General features: G+C 35.5%; 1 long non-coding RNA gene across 2 annotated transcripts; it reads left to right on the top strand.

Moving 5' to 3' along the window:
- LOC110264225 lies at positions 14863 to 18574 on the top strand. Of its 2 annotated transcripts, none has more exons than XR_002349968.1 (2): positions 14863 to 14943; positions 18373 to 18574. It is a non-coding gene; the product is annotated as an uncharacterized LOC110264225 (long non-coding RNA). The 2 variants fall into 2 exon arrangements; XR_002349967.1 differs by lacking the exon at positions 14863 to 14943 and adding an exon at positions 15340 to 15440.

The following is a 20219-nucleotide window of genomic DNA, read 5'->3' as shown; positions in this document are numbered from 1 at the left end:
ATTTATTTTAAAACATAATATAAAATAAAAAATAAATAAATCTAACCTAATCATTTAGATGTCTAGCAATATATCTATTCTCGTTCAATTAGCTAATGTCGGTATCGCACATCATTGATTTCATTGTGCTCTTTCTCTTTCTTTTTCCTCTTCTTTCTTTCTTCTTCTCCCTCTTTTCACTTTCTTATCATTTTTCTTCTTATACCTTTTTCTCTCACCAAAAACTTACTAAATATTACAAATGACATCGGTGTTAATGTCTGTATTGTTTAAATACTTTTTTCTATTTTGCAGGCATAAAATGTGAAATAGCATTGGAGACTCTTCCTTGATTTCACACTTAACAAATACAAAATTGTTTTCTTCCATATTTTTGCAGCTTAAACATGAGAAATTACAATAAATGCAAAATAATTACATACTACGCAGAAATGTAAACATGAAGGAGATTGGCCAAATTGGTAAATATAAATTTCTTTTATTTATTTAAAAAAGCCTACAAATACATGGAGATACATGAATAAAATAATCAATTAAATAATTTCTAACCTGCATGTAACCAACATAAAAAAAAACTAATCTAAACAAAATAGATTTATGACATACCATTTGATGTAGGAATGGCAAAACTCCCTGAAGCGCAGGGATCTCCGTGGGAACTACCCCAAATAGGGATTTAAAGATGAAAAATTTTCTTCAAGAGGATGGAGATGGGGACAAAATTCACCCAAAGCAAATGTGAGAATATATATATAATCATGCCCTACTCGCCTGAGAGGTCAATGCCTTTCCTCTTTCTTTTGCTTTGGCCGGCTCTTATTGAAGTCGCCCGACTCCACGTGTCCCCGAAACAGTTCCGAAGTAGCTTCACCAGTGAATGAAGGCGCTGTAAGCGTTAGTGAATACTCGTTCCATGGAGACAAAGACCTCTGGCGTAAACGTTCCGTCAAACGTCACTTTTCTCGCTGTGAACCCTTTCGATTATTAGTAGCGGGTAGTGAAGTAGCCCTCTTTCTTTACAAAAAATTGGATATATATATATATATATATATATATATATATATATATATATATATATTGAAAAACCTAACCCTAATTTCAAAAATGTCTTCACTTCTCTCCATAATAGTAACACTGCGTCATCCCATTCCCCAGTCACCCTAGAAGGCCAAAACTCGTAAATTCCAATCTTCCATAGCGTCACAACCATACAGCTCACCACTCCTTCTTAGTACTCATCGTGTCGTCACCCCCTTATGGCCTCATTGTCTCTGATCACGGCGTCCTTTCCCCTTTTCACCCCTACGGGATTGTGTCCTTGTATGGCGGGGATTGGTGTGGGTACGGAGAGCAAATCAAGGGATGGAAATATGGACAAAAAAGGTATCCTCTATCCCTGCCTACCCCGTTGCCATACCTAATTTGATGTAGCACATGAAAACTTGCATATGGACATTACTAACAATTTTGCTTACAAGGGTAACGAAAATGCTTACTTTATTTGGTTCCATTTTCGCTAGCTCTATCGACAAAAATTGAGAGCTTGAATTTTTTTTTCACATTTTTGTAGTATAGTTACCAAAAATTCTCTAAATTTGATGTTTGAATTCCGTGCCTACAAAAATACTACTAAATACATAAATTGATAAATTTCTATATCCTAATTGATACTAATAATAAAAAATATTATTTAAATAAAAAGCCTCTTAACTCCGCCTATGCTACACCTGTGATACATAGATGGTCCGAAGCCTAGATAAAGAAGGAGGGTTGTGTTAGATCTTCAATAGACAACATAAAAATTTAGTCGAATCTTCATAACATGGATCAAAGACGTTATTGCGGTAAAGTTAGGTCATTGCCTTGAAGCAACGTGCTGTATGGCTCACGTACAACGTCAAATGAGCAAGAGTTGGTGCATCGGTGCCTGGGTATAGTGTTAAATGAGCAGGAGTTCTCACATTTTCGTGAGTGGACGAGGGTAAATAAGCTAGTTCACAAAGAAAAAGGTAATGGTAAAGGTCAGAGTGATAAAAGGTTGATATTTAGGACATGGAACATAGGCCCTCTAATAGAAAAATCCTTGGAGGTGTTAGATACCTTGACAAGGAGGAAGATTAACATCGTGTGCCTACAAAAAAACAAAATGGGTTGGCGCGAAGGCTAGGGATTTGGATACCACCTCGTTCAAACTTTGGTATACAAAAATGGTGAAGAATAGAAATGAGGTAGGTATTATCATGGATAAGCAGCAGAAGAAGGATGTAGTGGATGTCAAGAGGGTGGGTGATCGGATCATCTCTATCAAACTTGTACTGGAAGGAGGTACTTTTCATGTGATTAGTGTCTATGCACCGCAAGTGGGTGCGGACGAGCAACACAAGATAGGGTTTTGGGAGGATCTAGAGAGTTTAGTCCAAGACATACCTTCTGGAGATAAGATTTTCTTAGGAGGAGATTTAAATAGCCATGTTGGAAGAGTAGTGACTGGTTATAGAAGTATTCACGGAGGCCATGATTTCGGAGTGGTCAATACCAAAGGTAAAACTATTTTGGACTTTTTCTTATAGAGGAGAGCCAACCAAAAATTTTGCATTAATTGCAAAATTATTCTGGGAGAGAGTTTAACAACACAACATAGGATGCTCATCATGGATTTTTTGTTGAGAAAAAATTGAGGAAAAGACATCATACAAAGAATCCAAGGACGAGGTGGTGGCGGATGAAAGGCAAGGAACAAAGAAGCTTCCTAAGACCGGTAGGAGAAGAGGCAAAGTGGAAAGGGGATGGAAGCATGGAGGAGATGTGGAGAGAGATAGCAGAAGTTATTAGAAGATAGCAAAAGAAAATTTTAGAGAATCTAGAGGGATAAAACCAAGGGACAAGGAGTCCTGGTGGTGGAATACGAGTGTACATAAAAAGATAAAGGAAAAAAGGGAGTACTTTAAAAGAGTAGTCTTTGTGTCGCAATACAGATAATTGGAAAAAACATATAAGGCAGCTAAGAAAGAGACAAAAGTGGCTGAAAGTGAAGCAAGAACAAGAGCATATGAGGGTCTCTACTAGTGTTTAGGCATGAAAAAAGGAGAAAATGGTATATATAGAATCACAAAGAGCCGTGAAAGAAGAACGAGAGATTTGGATTAGGTTAAGTGCAAAAAAGATAAAGACAGAGAGGTTTTGGCTCAAGATAGGAAGATCAATGAAAGGTGGAAGAGCTACTTCTATGTGTTATTTAATGAAGGACAGAAGACTCTTCCGAGCCTTGGTCGGTTATACACGAGGGAAGAAGATCAAAACTTTGACTACTATCGAAGGATTCGAGACTTTGAGGTTAAAGAGGATCTAAAGTGGATAAAAATGGCAGAGCAGTAGCAGCCATTAATATTCTGATTAAAGTTTAGAAGGGCCTTGGAGAGAAAGTCATCAGTTGGTTAACGAAGCTTTTTAATGAGATTTTAAGGTAAAAAAAGATGCCAGATGAGTGGAAAAAGAGCACCTTGGTACCTATCTACAAGAATAAGAAGAATATACAGAGTTACGGAACCTATAGAGGGACCAAACTCATGAGCCATACCATGAAGTTATAAGAAAGGGTGATAGAACGGAAGCTGAGACAAGAGACACAAATAACAAAGAACTAATTTGGTTTTATGCTAGGCAGATCCACCACTGAAGCTACATACATATTTAGAAGGATGATAGAGAGGTATCGTAGTAATAAAAGGGATCTACACATGGTGTTTATTGATTTACAAAAAGTGTATGATAGGGTATCAATAGAGGTCTTATGGAAGGTTTTGGAAAGGAAGAAAGAAAGGATCACATATATTCGTGCAATTAAAGACACGTATGATGGGGTTACAACTAGTGTGAAAACTCTAGGTAGTGTGACAGAAAAATTTCCTATTGGTATAGGATTTTACCAATGATCATCCTTAAGTGAATACCTTTCCACATTAGTCTTGGAAGTACTCACAGAGCATATCCAAGAACCTGTGCCATAGTGCATGTTTTTTGCCTATGATATCGTCCTTATGAGAGAGTCGGGAGAAGACCTAAAAAAGAAGTTAGATTTATGGAGAGAAGCTCTAGAAGTGTATGATCTGTGCATAAGCCGTAGGAAGACAGAATATATAGAACGTAAGTTTAGCCGCGAAGGAAAAATCCTAATACAGAGGTGAAGATTGGAGAAAACATCCTACAAAAAGTTAAAAATTTTATGTATCTTGAGTGCTTCATACAGAATAATAAAGAGATTGAACAGGATGTAAATCATAGGATCCAAGTAGGTTGGTCAAAATGGCAGAGTGCATTTGGTTTTATATGTGGCAAAAAAAGTTCCTTTAAAACTTAAAGGTAAATTCTATCACACTGCTATCAAATTGGCTATGTTTTATGGTACCGAGTGTTAGATGGCCAAAGGAGAGAACAAACATAAGTTAAGTGTGGCAGAGATGAAGATGTAGAGATGAATGAGTGGTCATATGTGATTGGATAGAATAAAAAACAAAAATATATAAGAGAGAGAGAGAGAGAGAGAGAGTTGGAGTAGCACCTATTGTGGAAAAGATGGTAGAATTGCGTCTCAGGTGGTTTAAACATGTGAAAAGAAGATCGATAGGTCACCCAGTCAAGAGGATGGATGAGATGGAAGATGGACAAGGGATGAAAAAGGCAGAGAAAGACCTAGGAGGACCTAGAAAAACCATCCATGAGGTGTTCAAACAAGATCTACATGTAAATGGTCTCTCTATAGACATGATACAAGATAGAGCTCAATAGCGTTGTTTAATCTATGTAGCTAACCCCACCTAGTAGGATAATGCTTTATTATTATTGTTGTTGTTGTTGTTATTGTTGTTGTTGTTGTTGTTGTATATAAAAAGCTTCTTATTCTCCTATACCCATTTTGCTGGGGTATAATATTAAATGAAAAGAACTTAAATTTAAACAAAGAAAACTTTAAAGGTATTCAACTTATTTTTATATAATAAAAGCGATACACTTCAAAACCACATTTTTATATAACTTGTTAACAAGTACAAATGATACTTATTATAATTTTTATTTTTACTAAAATATATTATTGTATTAAAGTGGGTCTTAATAAAAGTGATACTATAGTTGAAAAGAATGAACCAACTTGGCAGTTGGACTGAAAAACCAGTAACCTAGTGATAAGCAAAAAGTGAAGCTCAAGAATACCGGCAAGTGCACCAGATTGTTCAAGTAATACTACGGTGAGTGGATATTGTTTCCACGAGGATTAAAGTATTGAGCATGCAAATATCAAATTAAATTACGAATTAGATCAATAGAACATGGATTGAGGAATATTGAAAAACCCTAGAATGCTTGAATGATATTGCAAATTGAATGCTTTGGAGGCAATAGTTGTTGAATTGAGAGAAATCAATGGTGTAAAGTGTCTAAGGTTTTGGAGATGTTCATGTTCTTAGGAGAATCAAACTTTGTTAACCTAATTCTAAAGCTTGCAAATCTCTGTTCACGACAAATCTTATATAACCGATTTTTAATGTCTCGGATCCTCGATTTCTTATCAATTAACCAACCGCCAAGGTCTTGGTCAATCGATTAATTGAAAAGGTTAAGTGTAAAATCCAAAAGTATTCAAGGTTGGATTATATGTCACATATCCAAGGTAGTCCTTAGATTGGATTATATGTCATGTATCCAAGGTAGTCCTGCCCGATTGAATCTTATGAGAAAATATATTTTCAAGAATTGTCCTATGTCACGTATTAAAAACTAAGGTAATTTGAAAATCATGTATTGTGTCACACACTTAGAAAATTACTATGTCTAGTCAATTTAAAAAGTCATGTGAAAGAGTCTTCAAACACAATTTGAATATCAGTTCTGTTGAATCAGTAAACAAATCCAAAATGGGATTAGCACACCTATCGATGCTACTAATCCTTTAGTGATGAAGTACAAAATATTCAGTCATGAAACAGATTAATGCAAAGTTTTAAAACAAAAGAAAACTCAGATTAATAAACCATTGAAATATGAACAAAGCTCCTAACCCTTTGACAAAGGATTAGTGACTCATGGTGGGTGCAAAATCAACAATGAAACTATTACAAAGGAACTAGGTTACGGCTGTGAATGTGATTAACTTATTTATACCTAGGTTTTCTCTAATTCAAATATCAAAACCTAATCTTATCTTAGTCAGAATAATTAACATAAGCTCTAATTAATTCAAATCCTATAATTCAAAACAGAATTAAATCAAATTCAAAAATAATTTACTATAGAATCTTTTGCACTCTTCAATTGAAATCAAATCTTTGAAGTTGGGCCTTGGAGAATTCAATACTGGGGGCATACTGGGCTAGGTATTTAGAGCTAAGCGTGGCACACCTCCTATGTTTGGGCCAAGGTGTGGCACGCCCTGCATCTCATGTGGTACGCCCATTCTTTTGTTTGACCAGGGCGTGGCATGCCCCATTCTAGGCATAGCACGCCTTGTACTGCTCGTGGAATGCCTTGCTTGATTTCCATAGGGCGTGGCACGCCTGTGCTTCACTCTTCAGGGCATGGCACGCTCTTGCTTGGCCCTCCAGGGCATGTCACGCCTAGGCCTCCCTCTTCTTGCATGGCTTTGCATGGTTTGATCTTACGTGCTTAGCTCTTGATTCTTCATACAAAGCCTTGTCTCTTGATTAAGCTTCCTTTACTACTTGATTTGCCTTTTTTAACTATATTTCCTTGAAAACACTTAGTAAACACCTCAGTAGCAAAAGATAATTAAAAGTACTTAGATTAGAAGATGAAACTGTTATTAAACCTAAGAAAATAAGAAATAAAAGCAAGAAAAACAATGAAAGATGCAAACGCATCACAACACCAAACTTGCACTACAAGAAAACAGCTCTATTGCCACGCTTTTTGAGCTACTGCCACGCTTTTAAAAGGGTGACCTCTTAAAGGGTGGCGGTTGCTCTGTCGCCACGCTTTTTTTTGCCACGCTTTTTATAGATTGCCACATTTAAAAGCGTGGCCGCAAGTAGGAGATATGGCCACGCTTTTCGCAGGTAGGAGATATGGTCACGCTTTTAAGCGTGGCAATAGATGAAGATACGGCCACGCTTTAGAAACGTGGCAATAGAAGGAGATACGGCCACGCTTTTAAAGCATGGCAATAGAAGGAGATACGGCCACGCTTTTAAAGCGTGGCAATAACAAGAGATACTGCCATTAAATCACAAAGCTCACTATCATTGCTGTCATGTTGAAAAAGAAATTCTACTGAAGTTCACATATCAAATACCCAACACATTCAGAATTGTATCAAAGTTGATATTAATTATTAAGAGCTAAATCCAAAATAAACTGTCTTACACCAGTAATCAAATCATTCCATTAGTAGTATCTTTCTATGATCTACTGTACCATAACCAAAATAATCATTCTAGAGACATCAATTAAAACCTAAAAGGTTGTCAAGAACTATACAATGGCATAGGAAACTTGAACAATACTAAACTAGTAACACAATGTGTATTCCGAAACGATCAAGGAGCATGAAATCAATCAGCCTAAGCACGTTCACCACGGATGCGGCGAGCAAGCTAAATGTCTTTGGGCATTGTGGTGACCTCTTGGCATGGATGGCACACAAGTTGGTGTCCTCAAACAAACCAACCATGTAGGCTTCAGCAGCTTCGTGGAAAGCAAGGACAGCATGGCTCTGGGACCTCAAATCAGTTTGCAAACATAATAAATCAATCAATAAATAGGAATCATTACATATTTTACAACAAAAAATAACCCAACGCACCAGGACTAAGAACTAGAAAATTTTTCATAAAAGAACTAATCCTATAACCTTGTAGCAACTTCATGTTGTAAGTAGGACTACTGAAATTAATAAAATAGTGAGCTTACCTAAATATCAATATTATTTTGTTCAAAATCCTCAAATGAAAATTTAACTTCTCCATTAGAATATAAGGGTCATAAATTGTTTCAAAGCCATTTAACATTTGCCAAATTCTCTTATTAATTAAGCCTCTAATATTAAGTTATCTTATAAGACCACTTGCCCGTGTATAATGAAATTCAGATCAGTTACAAAAAGGAAGAACACAAAACACAGCACTATCATATGGAATAGTTTCAAAAGAACATGCAAGAACCAAGCATTTAACACAAGATTAGCATTAAACATCATGGTTGAGCCAACAAAATGTAGTAAGATAGATAATAAAAATAAATTAAACAGATATCAAAGGGAGGCCAACCTTGGGTGCTAGATAACAGAGTCTTCTTCCACCAGTGTCAAAGAAAAAGAAAAATCCGATGGGTCATCATATGGAATGTAAGTAGGTTTGAAAGATGCAAAGTTCGCAAGGTACAACCAATTCGAGGATGTAATCAGCACATTCTCACACTTAATATCCCCTGCAGAAATACAAGTATACTACAAAACAAAATGGGACATGCAATCCCATAATGTTGACATTAGCAATTCAGATATGAAGAAAATTGTACCTAAAATCTGGCCTTGAAATAAGACTCCTTATTAGCTGAAAATCAAATACACTCTGCATTAGGAATGTCAGCGAGCTTTATCTTAGATATCTGCATGAATGCAGAATATTTAACCCCAATATAATAGAAATTTCATAAACTTTTAAGGTAAGAAAAGCACAGGTCACTAGGTCATGCTCCTCCATAAGCAATAAGGTGATGCACTAGTCCATCAAAGATTTTTTATCCTTATGATGATGTCATTTGCTGCCATCTTGTGTTACAAAGTTCTTCATATTTGTTGCAGAAAGATTCATTGAAAAATTCAAATGATTAAGATACTTACTGTCCAATCAAAATTTTTCGAACACCATTCTCGGTAGCAATTTTAATTATAATCTGAAGTGAATGAGAACAGCAACAGAAACAGAGACAGGGTAAGCAATTTTCTTAACAAAATTAAATTTGATAACTAAAATAATGCATTCAAAAGCTAAACCTGTGCAGCTTAAAATTAAATTAAATAGTTTTCTATTGCAGATCCCACTGATGACAAGGCTTCCATTTAGTAAAATCAGAAAAAAATCAAAACAAATAATCAGAACCAACAATAAATAAATAATCATAACCAAAAATTAGAACAATCAAAACAGAAACAAATCCTCAGTAAAAGAATCTGAACAAATAATTAAAAAATCATAACAAAAAATTAAATAATTTAAAGTTTACCTAAATGAGAAGAAATCAAATAATTAGAAGTTTAGAAAAATAAAAGGGTTTATTTAGGTTCCTTGAAACCATAAAATGATTTATTAATACCAAGGATCATAAAAGGTCCATAGAATTAGAATTTAGAAGGTGCAGAGAGCAGTATAAGAAGTTATTGCTAAGTACTATTATACTGAACCTGACTCCATTGATTGCAATTTCAGAGAAAAAAAGAGAAAGCATTAACAGAAATATAAACAAACAAAGAAAGCAGAAGCATGACAGGAATATCAGAAGTGTTGTATCAGCTGTACACTAAGGCAATAGTGTTATTAGCATACATGCTCATAGAACTTGTCCTTCTTTTTCAATACCTCAAATTAGACAAACGCAACAGCACCACAATCACCACAACCCAGTATCTCAGATTCATTGAAGAGAAGAACACCACAATTCTCTACATCTAGAGCATGATGCAGCAACTCAATCCTGTTGAATGCAGAGTTTCTTTTGCAAGTTTCTTCCAGGTCTCAGTATCTTTGTTGAACCTAAATCAAACAAAGACGCTTCTTCAACAAATACACAGATATAAGATCCTCACAAAGTCAAAATAGTATATCTAATAGTACTATAGTAGAGAAATAGAGAAGACTTAGATTACCAGCTCAACAACTTGTTTGGAGGCCTCAAAATCTGCAAGTTTAATGCAACCTTTATTATCTACAAGAATATTGGCACCCTGAAATTGATTACAATTGAACATTAGTAACTCAAAAAAAGGAGATCTGACATGCTAATCAATGATACTACAAGAAAAATCACCTTAATATCTCTGTGCATTATATTTGATATTATTTTGGGTGTGAAAGGAAAAGGTAAAGCTATGGGAGTAGTGTTTCAAACTTTGGTGTCAAGATTCAAAACGTTCAAGACACAACTCAAAATAAGAATAGAATCATCAACAGAAGCAATTTCTATTTAAAATTGAACTTATACAGAACAACTTGGAGAAGTAGGTAGGCTAGTCTGAGTCTAACACCAATCATTAGAGTCTCGAAACAAAAACCTATTACTTTTTTTTCCTGATTTAAACTGCCTATGCATATATTATTCGTGGTTAATTTACAGAACAATCAAAGAATACAGTAGTGAAGTAATACATTCTTTATTCTCCTCACTATGCGGAGTTCCCACATCTGATATCATACTAGCGCTACTAATACCAGGAGAAAAGCAAACATACCACGAGTTCATTCCCACAACTATTGCTGCTGAGTTCATTCCCATACCACGAGGAACTGTCAGCATTATTTCCGAGCCTGTCTCTTGCAGATCTCTTCGTCCCAGCAGAGGCATATGAACCTAAGAAAGAAGCATCTGTTGCTGATACATCCCTCTTCACAACCTAAATTCAAATGCAAAATAGATAGGCTCATTAGTATAAATGAAGTTATGCCGAACATAAAATAAAATGTGAAAAATAAGAGTGAGAACATGAACATTTTCTCCTCTAACAATCATAAACACAAAATTTTAAAATAAAAAATCATCGATAATATCATAGAAGGTGTGTCACTTTCGATAAAATCAAATCAAAATTAGAAGCATCGTTCAATTGAGTAAGTAGAAAGGAGCCAATTCAAAGAAAAAATAGGGGGGAAATGAAAATATAAGGAAAGTTCAGCTAAAAGAAAAGTAGCACAAAGTACTCAAATCAGTTCATTTTACATAAATCAAAATGAACCCTAACTTCACAAAATGAATTTAAGTGAAAAATCTTTCTTCGGTTACGAATACCAGCCAATTCGGACGCGAAGCATGAAAACAATAATGGAGCAAGCAGATACGTCCCGGATCCCGTTGAAGTTGAAGGTTGAAAACCTTTCAAGGCTCTGTTCGGAACCGAAACGCGTGTGGAGAGAGAGAGAGAGAAGGAGGAGAGAGAGGGAGAGTGGGGGAATTAGTTGTGGTGGAACTAAGCTTAAAGTTCGGTGTGTTCTACTGTTGAAACTGTAGCGGTTGGGGTTTGGAGCTGGGAGGAGGTCTGTATGAGAACGTCATATGCATGCAGTGAGGACTTCGAAGGTGGTGGAAGATTGAGCAACATGACGAGGGAGGAGGGCAGAGAATGCGAGCAGAGGAGAGAGTGAGCGACAGGGAATGCGAGCGCCAGCAGAGATGGGTTAGGGGAGACGACGGAGGGAGCGCCGGCAGAGGAGAGAGTGCAAGCACCGACGATGAGCTCTATCTGAGTTGGGGATGAGCAACAGAGCCCGAGTGTTAGGGTTTCAAAGCGTTAGTGTAAGTGTCAAGGGAGAAGAGTAGAAGAGTCTGATGAGTATTGTAGCGTGTTGGACTTTAATTTAGGGAGCTTTTTTTTTTTTAATGGAACCTTTTCGCCACGTTTTTTTAGGGGTGCCAAGATAAAAAAACTTTTCGCCACGCTTTTTTAGGGGTGCCAAGATCAAAAATTTTTTGCCACGTTTTAAAAGTGTCCCTGTTTCTCTCTATGGCCATGCTTTTGAAGCGTGGCAAAAAAAAGCGTGGTCAAATCTCTAATCAATTGTCACCCTCATAAAAACATGGCGAGAGACCCTTTTAGCCACGCTTTTTAAGCGTAGCAAGAAAAAACGTGGCCAAATCTCTAATCAATCGCCACCCTCGTAAAAGCGTGGCCATTGACCACTTTTTCCCACGCTTTTAAAGCGTGGCAAAAAAAAAGCGTGGCCATAGGCCTTTTTTCTTGTAGTTAAAACTTTGCTTTTCCTCAAGCAAAAAGAAAAGAAAAAAAAATTGACTTTAATGAAGCAGAATTAAATCTCTTTTAAGCTCATGTCCGTGTTGATAAAAGGGTTTACTAACCTTGTGATCATAAATGGATTCTCTTCTTTCTTAATGAGTTTTGAAATCCTGAGAGCGAAGAATTCTTGAGAAATAAGGCTCGGATAATATTATGAGACCTGCCTTTTAGGCTTTTGATTGATCCTTAAATATTTCGTTTATAATAAAGAGAAGTGTTTCAATCATTAGCTCTAAGTGTTCTATCTTAAGTCGACTCTTGATAGTGGGTTTTCTATCGATAATCCACTACAAGAAAATAATCTTATTTTGATAATTTTAAAGCATGCCAAAAAGTAGTTGGTAAGAAAAGGAATTAGGGTTTTTGTGGCACATATACTAGTTTTGAACTTTACCCTCTAATCGGAATCAAGTGACCAAGGAATTGGCAATTGATGAAGGTTAGAGGAGACTAAAAAGGTCTAAGGAATTAGGGATTAGTCACATATAGTTTGCCATGAATTGAATCTTGCATGATTAAAGTAATTGGTAATAAAAGTTAATCCGGAAAATAAACATCTTTGAAACCTTAACTGTTTTACTCATATATTTCACAACCCGTTTACTGCTTGCTTTCTGATTTTCTGAATTTACTGTTTCATGCAATTGAGACCCAAACACTCTCTTTTGCTTGTCTAACTAAGTAAATCATTCAATCATTGTTACTTAGTCTATCAATCCTCGTGGGATCGACCCTCATTCACTTGAGGTACTACTTGGTATGACCCAGTGCATTTGCTGGTTAGTTTGTGGATTAAAAATGTGACCACGTGAGATGCAGGGCATGCCACACCTTGGCCCAGACATAGGGGCTCTATCAGTACGCTTTTGTAGGGTGCCTAAATAAACACAGCATATGGGCACGCTTTAAAAATGTGACCGTTAGAACACGAATTAGCCATGCTTTTAAAGCATACCTGTTTCCCACTATGGCCATGCTTTTGAAGCGTGGCAAAAAAAAAAGGTGTGGCTAAATCACAAATTAGTGACCACCCTCATAAAAGCGTGCCGATTTTTCTCTGTGGCCACGCTTTTCAAGCATGAAAAAAAGCGTGGCCAAATCAGAAATCAGTTGCCACCCTCACAAAAACGTGGCCATTGACCACTTTTGACCATGCTTTAAAAGCGTGGCAAGAAAAAGTGTTCCAACAGGCCTTTTTTCTGGTAAAGATTCCAAGCCAATAGGCACAAGTTATCGGGTGATAAAGCACTCCTTGGATCTAATTACCCAAACCTCTCCTTGACATAGTCACATCACAAGCATATAGATAAAGATTTGATTTTCCAGACATCGATTCTCAGAGCCTCTTTGGACTTCTAAATGTTTTGTTTCAAGACGGCTCTTGATCATGTGCTTCTTGCTTGCATTTGGCAATGTAAGAACCGCAATAAATTAACCTTTTAATCAATAATTTAATTTCCCAAAATAGGTTCCAAAAAATTTAGAATATTAATTAGAAAATTTAAATATGATATTTGGACTTAGTATATTTTTCTGAGTTGGAAAATACAATTTTCTACAAAAAATTGCGTAAAACACGTACCCGTAAATTAGCTGGCAGTACCTGTAACATCCCGCATTTTTGAAAATGTAAATATGAATAGATTATGACTTATTTTATTAAGTTTAAACTTTATAATTTTAGAAATTATTTTATTAGAAATAATTAAATAGATTCGGAGATAATTTTATTTTAAATCAAATAAGATTCTTAAGTAATTTTATATAATAGAATATTTTGTATAATTTTAGTAATTGAAAAATAAGAAAGAATTGTATAATTTAATTTAAGTAACTTTTATTCTTAAAAGGTTACAATCTATTTTATTAATTTGATATCTTATTTTATAAATTAATCAATTAAAAATTTAAATTAGTTTTACTAATATTTGGAGTTAAGTTAATTAATATTTATGTAGAACTTTTATTTTAATTAGTTATTTTATATAAATTAAAATTAAAGTCTCAATGATAGAAAAATAATGAAAGGTTATGATTTAATTTAGATACATAATATTTCGAGTTTAACTGTATTTTATAAAATGTGATTAGTATGCTTATTTTATAATTTAAATTAGAAATAATTATTTGAGCTCGTTAATAGATTGATAGAATAAAATCTTATGCATTTTAAAAGTAATCTTTATAGCATTATATTTGAATTCTAAATTGTTATCCTATCATAAATATTTTTGTAAAATTGTTAAATTACTCGTATATATTTTTCCTAGTCTTATGTTTCTTATTTTATACGTACTGTTATTATATAATATGTGTACTCCCTAACCAATTAAACGCGCACAGGAATAGGTACACTCATCTCCTCTTTATAACCCCACATTTACCCACTCTTACCATTTATCTTCAAAAGAACGTATATCATATATATTTTGATAGCAAAATAAAAAGGGGAAGGCAAAAATCAGAGTGGGAGTGACGGAGAGGGAGAGTCCAAACCAGAGGGAGCCAGAGGATGAGAAGGAGAGGAGAGGGAAAGGAAGAGGCGTTGCCGGTGATGAACACAGCCACTGTCGTTGCTGTCTGACCTTCCACCAGGGAGAGCCACACCACCAAACCCTAGTCGTGCCGGTGATGAACACAGCCACCGTCGCCGTTGTCTGACCGCCACACCACCAAACCCTAGCCGTCATAGAGGAGAGGGTGATCGAAGTAGAGAAGCACCGCGTGAAGGAGGGAAGTTCCATCGCCGCCGCTGCTGTTAGTGGAAGCTGCTACCACCGCAGGGGGGAAACGAACATGGAAGAAGAGGTTTCATTGATGCTGTCACAGAGGAAGAGGGCGAGACTTGTGTGAGAGAGTGACGCACCCAGGAGGGACCATTCCTCTGCCGCTGCCGCTGCCGGAATCTCTGGTTGCCGCTATCATTAATGGTGAGTCTTTTAAACCCTAGCCATGAGAACCACCGTCTCTGAGCCCTTATCGCTCTATAAATACCCTGTACCTGCCTCTGATGTTCTTGACTATATTGTGTTTGTTGGAGTTTGTCTTAATTGGAGCCATTGGTGAAGGTGTTGCTGTTGCTGGAAGCCAACGCCGGGGCTGTTGCTGGTTCTGATTCTATTATCTTGGTACTGGTCTGATCTTTTCCATGGGATTGGTCCATTTGCACGCTCTTTTTTTGTCATTTCTATAGTTGTCATATTCTTGTTTTAATTCAATTTTAGTTTTTGCTTTGTCTTGAATTGCCAGGGCTGTTTCTGCCCTTGATTACATTAGATTCAAAATTCTTGTCCTGCTGCAACCATCATCATTGCCACGAAATTAAAGCGGTTGCTGCTATTAGAGTTGTGGTTGATGCTGTTATCCTTGTGTTAGAACCTAGAGGGTTGCTGCATTTCCAATTTTGTGTGGTTAATGCGACATCGAGGTAGGGGTTTAAAATGATTTCAATTTAAGAATGCCTACAAGGTTTATTGAATAACTGCAAATAGATTTAATACCTGTGAGTAATTGATGGATTATGTGAATATTGAATTGTGGCTGAAATTGTGATTGGAATGGTTGAGATTATGATTTAGAATTATTGATTAGTGATATTGATTGATTATGTGGATTGGGAATTATTTGATGACTAATTGTTGAGAATTCCTGAATTTTAATGGGTTATGTTGGATTTGTTGCCGTTGAGCTGTTATTTGGTATATTGTAATGTTAATGAACTTGGTTGGTGGTTGATTTGGAATTGGTTTTGAGGGGTATTGAAGGGTTGGATTTTGAATACTAAATGGTTTGCTGAAAATCAGTTTCTCTTGAAATAAAACGGCAACTTTGAAAGTGAATCAGTGACTCTATAGTGACTGAGATAATAAGAATTTAAATGTTAAGTAAATTATATTAAGTGTAACTGTGAAAATTTAATTTTGAAGGTTTCGTATCAACTATAGAATTAGTTATGATTTTTCAAAGTTGAATTCTAAATTCTGATTTTCTGCATAATTTCTAAACTAAGTCAGCAACTTTGAAAAGCTATAACTAATTATGTAATGATCGGAATTGCATGAGAATAAGTCTGGGCTAAACTTAGGAATATAAGGAACTAAAATGGGAAATTTGGGACTTTCTTGATAAATATAAAATTTATGGCATATTTTTAAAGTTAGGTTGCTAAATCTATCCTGCAGCAGAAAAGGTTAAACAGGGCAGCAACTTGTTTATCTTGCTGCGACTTCTGCGAGTTGAGTTTTGGAGTGAAACCAATTTTGTTATAAAATTTGATTAACTTGCTTTATTTCTCTAAAACTTCAGAATTTTAGGCGTTGAGGATTGGGAGTTGTGAATTTTTGAATATTGGTGGTCAAAACTGAAAAGAAACAGATTTCAACAAGCTATGTATCAACTTCCAATGCTTGTAACTCTTAGAATTAAATAGAAATTGGGTTGCAATCAAGACACACTTGTTTCTGGATGAGCTAGGAGTTCCCAAACCAAAATTTAGCTTAATTGGAGTTTCGTAATAAAAGTTATTCAAATTGGAAAGTAACAAGCTTGTTGGTTTCTAAAACAGATTCTGACTCATTTTTACTTAACTTCCAGGTTATGTAACTTCTTCATTAAAAATGGTATTAACTCAGAACCAATTGACAAAGGAACCTGGATGAGTGAAGTTGAACTATATTAATTTTTAAAAGTCATTGGATATAACTTGGATTTTATATTCAATTTTGAATATCACATGCTGCTGCTGTTTTTCTGGTTTTACGCACTGCAGAGCAGTCACGGTTTTTCCTCTATTCCTAAGGCTAGAGAAATCAAAAAATTATGATCTTTGGTTTGTTAGAAAGCTTATTTGAAGATGAACGCCTGGACATAAAGATGAACCTTAGCGTCATAGGGCTGATTCAATGTTGGAATTTGTTTGATTCTGAATTGATTTGATATTGGAGAGGTTGAAAAGAGTTTGGTAAATTGTTTGGTTGGGACCGGTAAGGGTGGCTAAGTCCTATTTTTAAAGGAAATTATGTCCAAATTTTTATAAAAGTATAAGGACTTAATCAAAATCAATATTTAAGGCTTATTTAATGATAATAACTTCAATGATTCGTTTAAGAAAAGATTATTTGGTATACGAGATTGATGGCAAAGACGTGGGTCTTGTCCCGCTTGCGTATTTGCAATTATGAAAGAAAAAGGAAAGAGTAAAGTACTTATTGTATGATTATCTGTTGCTTGAGGCAACCCAAGAGATATTTGTTTATTTGTTTGTTGCTTGAAGCAACCCAAGAGATGTTTGTTTGTTGCTTGAGGCAACCCAAGAGATATTATTTGTTTGTTTGTTGCTTGAAGCAACCCAAGAGATGTTTGTTTGTTGTTTGAGGCAACCCAAGAGATATTATTTGCTTATTTGTTGCTTAATGCAACCCAAGAGATGTTTGTTTATTTGTTTGTTGCCCTGAGGCAACTCAAGAGTAATTTTCCGTTCCCAAGAGTATATGTTTCCTGCGAGTAGAAAGCAGAGGCTATCTCAATAGAGCTGCTAATAATTATATGCGCATTTATTTGAACGGAAAATTGTATTCGGGAAATCGTGAACTCGTGACCGGATAAATGTCGGGAATGCAGGTGCTAACCGACACATGAGCTCATGGCCTGCACTAGGACTAGACATTCATCATATGCATCTATGTGACATTGTTTAGGTGTATATATTGTAATTGGTTTGCCTAAGTGAATAATTCTGTTTAACTGTTAATTGCTATACTTGATATAATTGCTCTTGATTGTGTTTGAACCTCATTACCTGTGTTTGTAACTGATTGTTTGGATTGTGGTGATTGGATGTTGATTGAGTTGTTTGGGCCTGAGGCCGTGACTGGTACGTTTGAGGTCTAGTTCTGTATATAGTATCTGACTCGTTCAACATAGACTTAATGAACCTATGCTTGGAGCAGGATGATCATTTATACCGTGTAGGTAACTTCTTTTATGTTATGGTCTAGTAAAGTATGAAAAATCAAACTGGTTCAGCATAGACTTAATGAACCTATGCTTGGAACAGGTTGGTCATTCATACAGTCTAGGAAAACTTTTAAGACGTATATAAAGAAAAATATGGATTTAGGATTTTGGATAATTAATTGATGCTTCTAAAGAAGGTTTTAGATTTTTGAATGTTAAGTCGTTGGTTTTCAAAAGAGTTTATATAAGGCGAGCGATGATTACTGTGAATGAAAGTAGTTTCCTTTTCAATGTCTCTAAATGAAATTAACTATTTGTGCTTTATTCTTTACTTTCACGGCATTCTCGACCTCTACTGAGAACATGTGGTTTGGTTCTCACCCCCAAATTTTCCACCCTTTTAGTGACACAGGTTTGAAGATGCAATTTGAAGCTACATGCGATTAGTAGGCTTTCTTTACGATTTTGATTGCTTTCATAGAGTCCCCTCGCTCTTGTCCTTTGAGGTTTTATTTTAACAGAGGGGTAGGTGTTGTATTTGGGTTTATATGATTTCTTATGTATAAGAATTACTATTAATAATATTTATGTGATTGTTATTATTAATTGCAATGTTTATCCTTGATATATGTCTTTAATGAATAAAAACAAAATTTTCTAGCATTTTCTTAAAACTGAAATGCGATTTCAATACAAAGGCTCGATAATTAAGTAGTTAATACTAGAAAAGGTTACGTAATGTTCTTTCTAGTAGAAATACCCTGACTTAAGCAAGGTATTTAGCTAGATGGGATGTTACAGTACCGGCTTAAATCTGTCTGGTACTGCGTGAGAGTAGTAAAAACTATAGAAAAACATAGAAAAATAATTAAAGTTGAAAACCGGATGATAATTTTAAAGGTTTGGCCTAAAGTTGGGCCAAACGAGCTAAAAACACTAACGGGTTAGACCGGGCCTAAGTTGGGCCCAAGCCCAACATATGTAACCTTAATTAATGAGGGTTTTAGCTCATTCCATACAACCAAGAGAGGGAGCACGGTGAGATTGAGAAAGGAGAGCAAAGAAACTAAAAGCACTATTCACATTTCACTTAAATCGCTCATAACTTGAGCTACGGTACGAACGATTTGTGGCCACACGATCACCATGAAAAACTCTACAAAACCCACTCAACAAACTGGTGAGCAAATCTCGATTTCTCTCTCAGCCCTTCCCTCTATAAATTCGAAAATTTAGTATTTGGGGTTTTGAGATTTTGAGGTTTTAATGTGGTTAAGATCAATCTAACTTGACGAAATTATTGGGTTGTGATCCTATGATATTTGGAGAAGGTAAGAACCTTAACCCTCTTGTGGATTTTTTAGATTTTCAGTTTAGGAATTAATTATAGTGATATATGTGGATTAGATTGAATATTATCGGTGTAAAACCAATTTGGTGGTCAAACTTGTGGAATTGGAACCTTGGGAGCTAAATCTTGTGATTGGAGGCTTGGTTTGGAAACAAATATGGGTATTGTGCATATTGGGAATCGGCTAGAATCGGCCAATGTATGGTTTCGGTTTTCTCTATGTAATATGTAATATTTCTGGACATTTAGGCTAGTGAACCATAGGATAGGTTTGAATTGTTGATAATGTATAATGATTTTTCGTGATTGTGATGAAATTGATGAAATATGGTGTTGAGTGTTATTGTTTGATGATGGGTATTTATGATGATATTGGGTTTTGAATATTGTGGTTGGTGTTGATATTAAATGGTGGTGAATAATGTATATGAAAAGTTAAAATGAGTGAAAATTGTTGAGGTTGAAATATTGGTTGTGAATTTAGGAATTATGGCAAAAAGATTGAGGAAAAGAGGTGTTGAGTTGATTGAATTGCAATGAAAAGGTAAAGTATAGTATGTGGTAGTGTTTTGTGGTGAAAATTGAGTAGGTTTTGGTTTGGTTTAGTTTTGGAAATTAAAAACTAGAGAACTTTGAGGATTTTGTGTAAAACCTTATTTTTACCGAATTTTAGCGGATCATAACTTAGGCCTCAGTTTTCAACATTAATTGAAATTTGCCTTAAATTGAAGTTCCTTCAAAGAGCTTTAAATTGATATAAAGTTTGCGAAAAATGAAATTTTGTAGAGGAAGTTAAGAACGTTTAAAGTTTGGTGTTTAAAACTGAAATTCTGCAGATTTAAAAATTTTCTAAGTCTGGTGAGGGCTGCGTACGTGACACAGTGCACGCAACGCGAGCAT

Source organism: Arachis ipaensis, chromosome B07 (assembly GCF_000816755.2).
Source record: "Arachis ipaensis cultivar K30076 chromosome B07, Araip1.1, whole genome shotgun sequence".
Lineage (NCBI taxonomy): Eukaryota > Viridiplantae > Streptophyta > Magnoliopsida > Fabales > Fabaceae > Arachis > Arachis ipaensis.
Note: the sequence above shows the minus strand (reverse complement) of the source record. Positions and strands in the feature narration are given on the sequence as shown.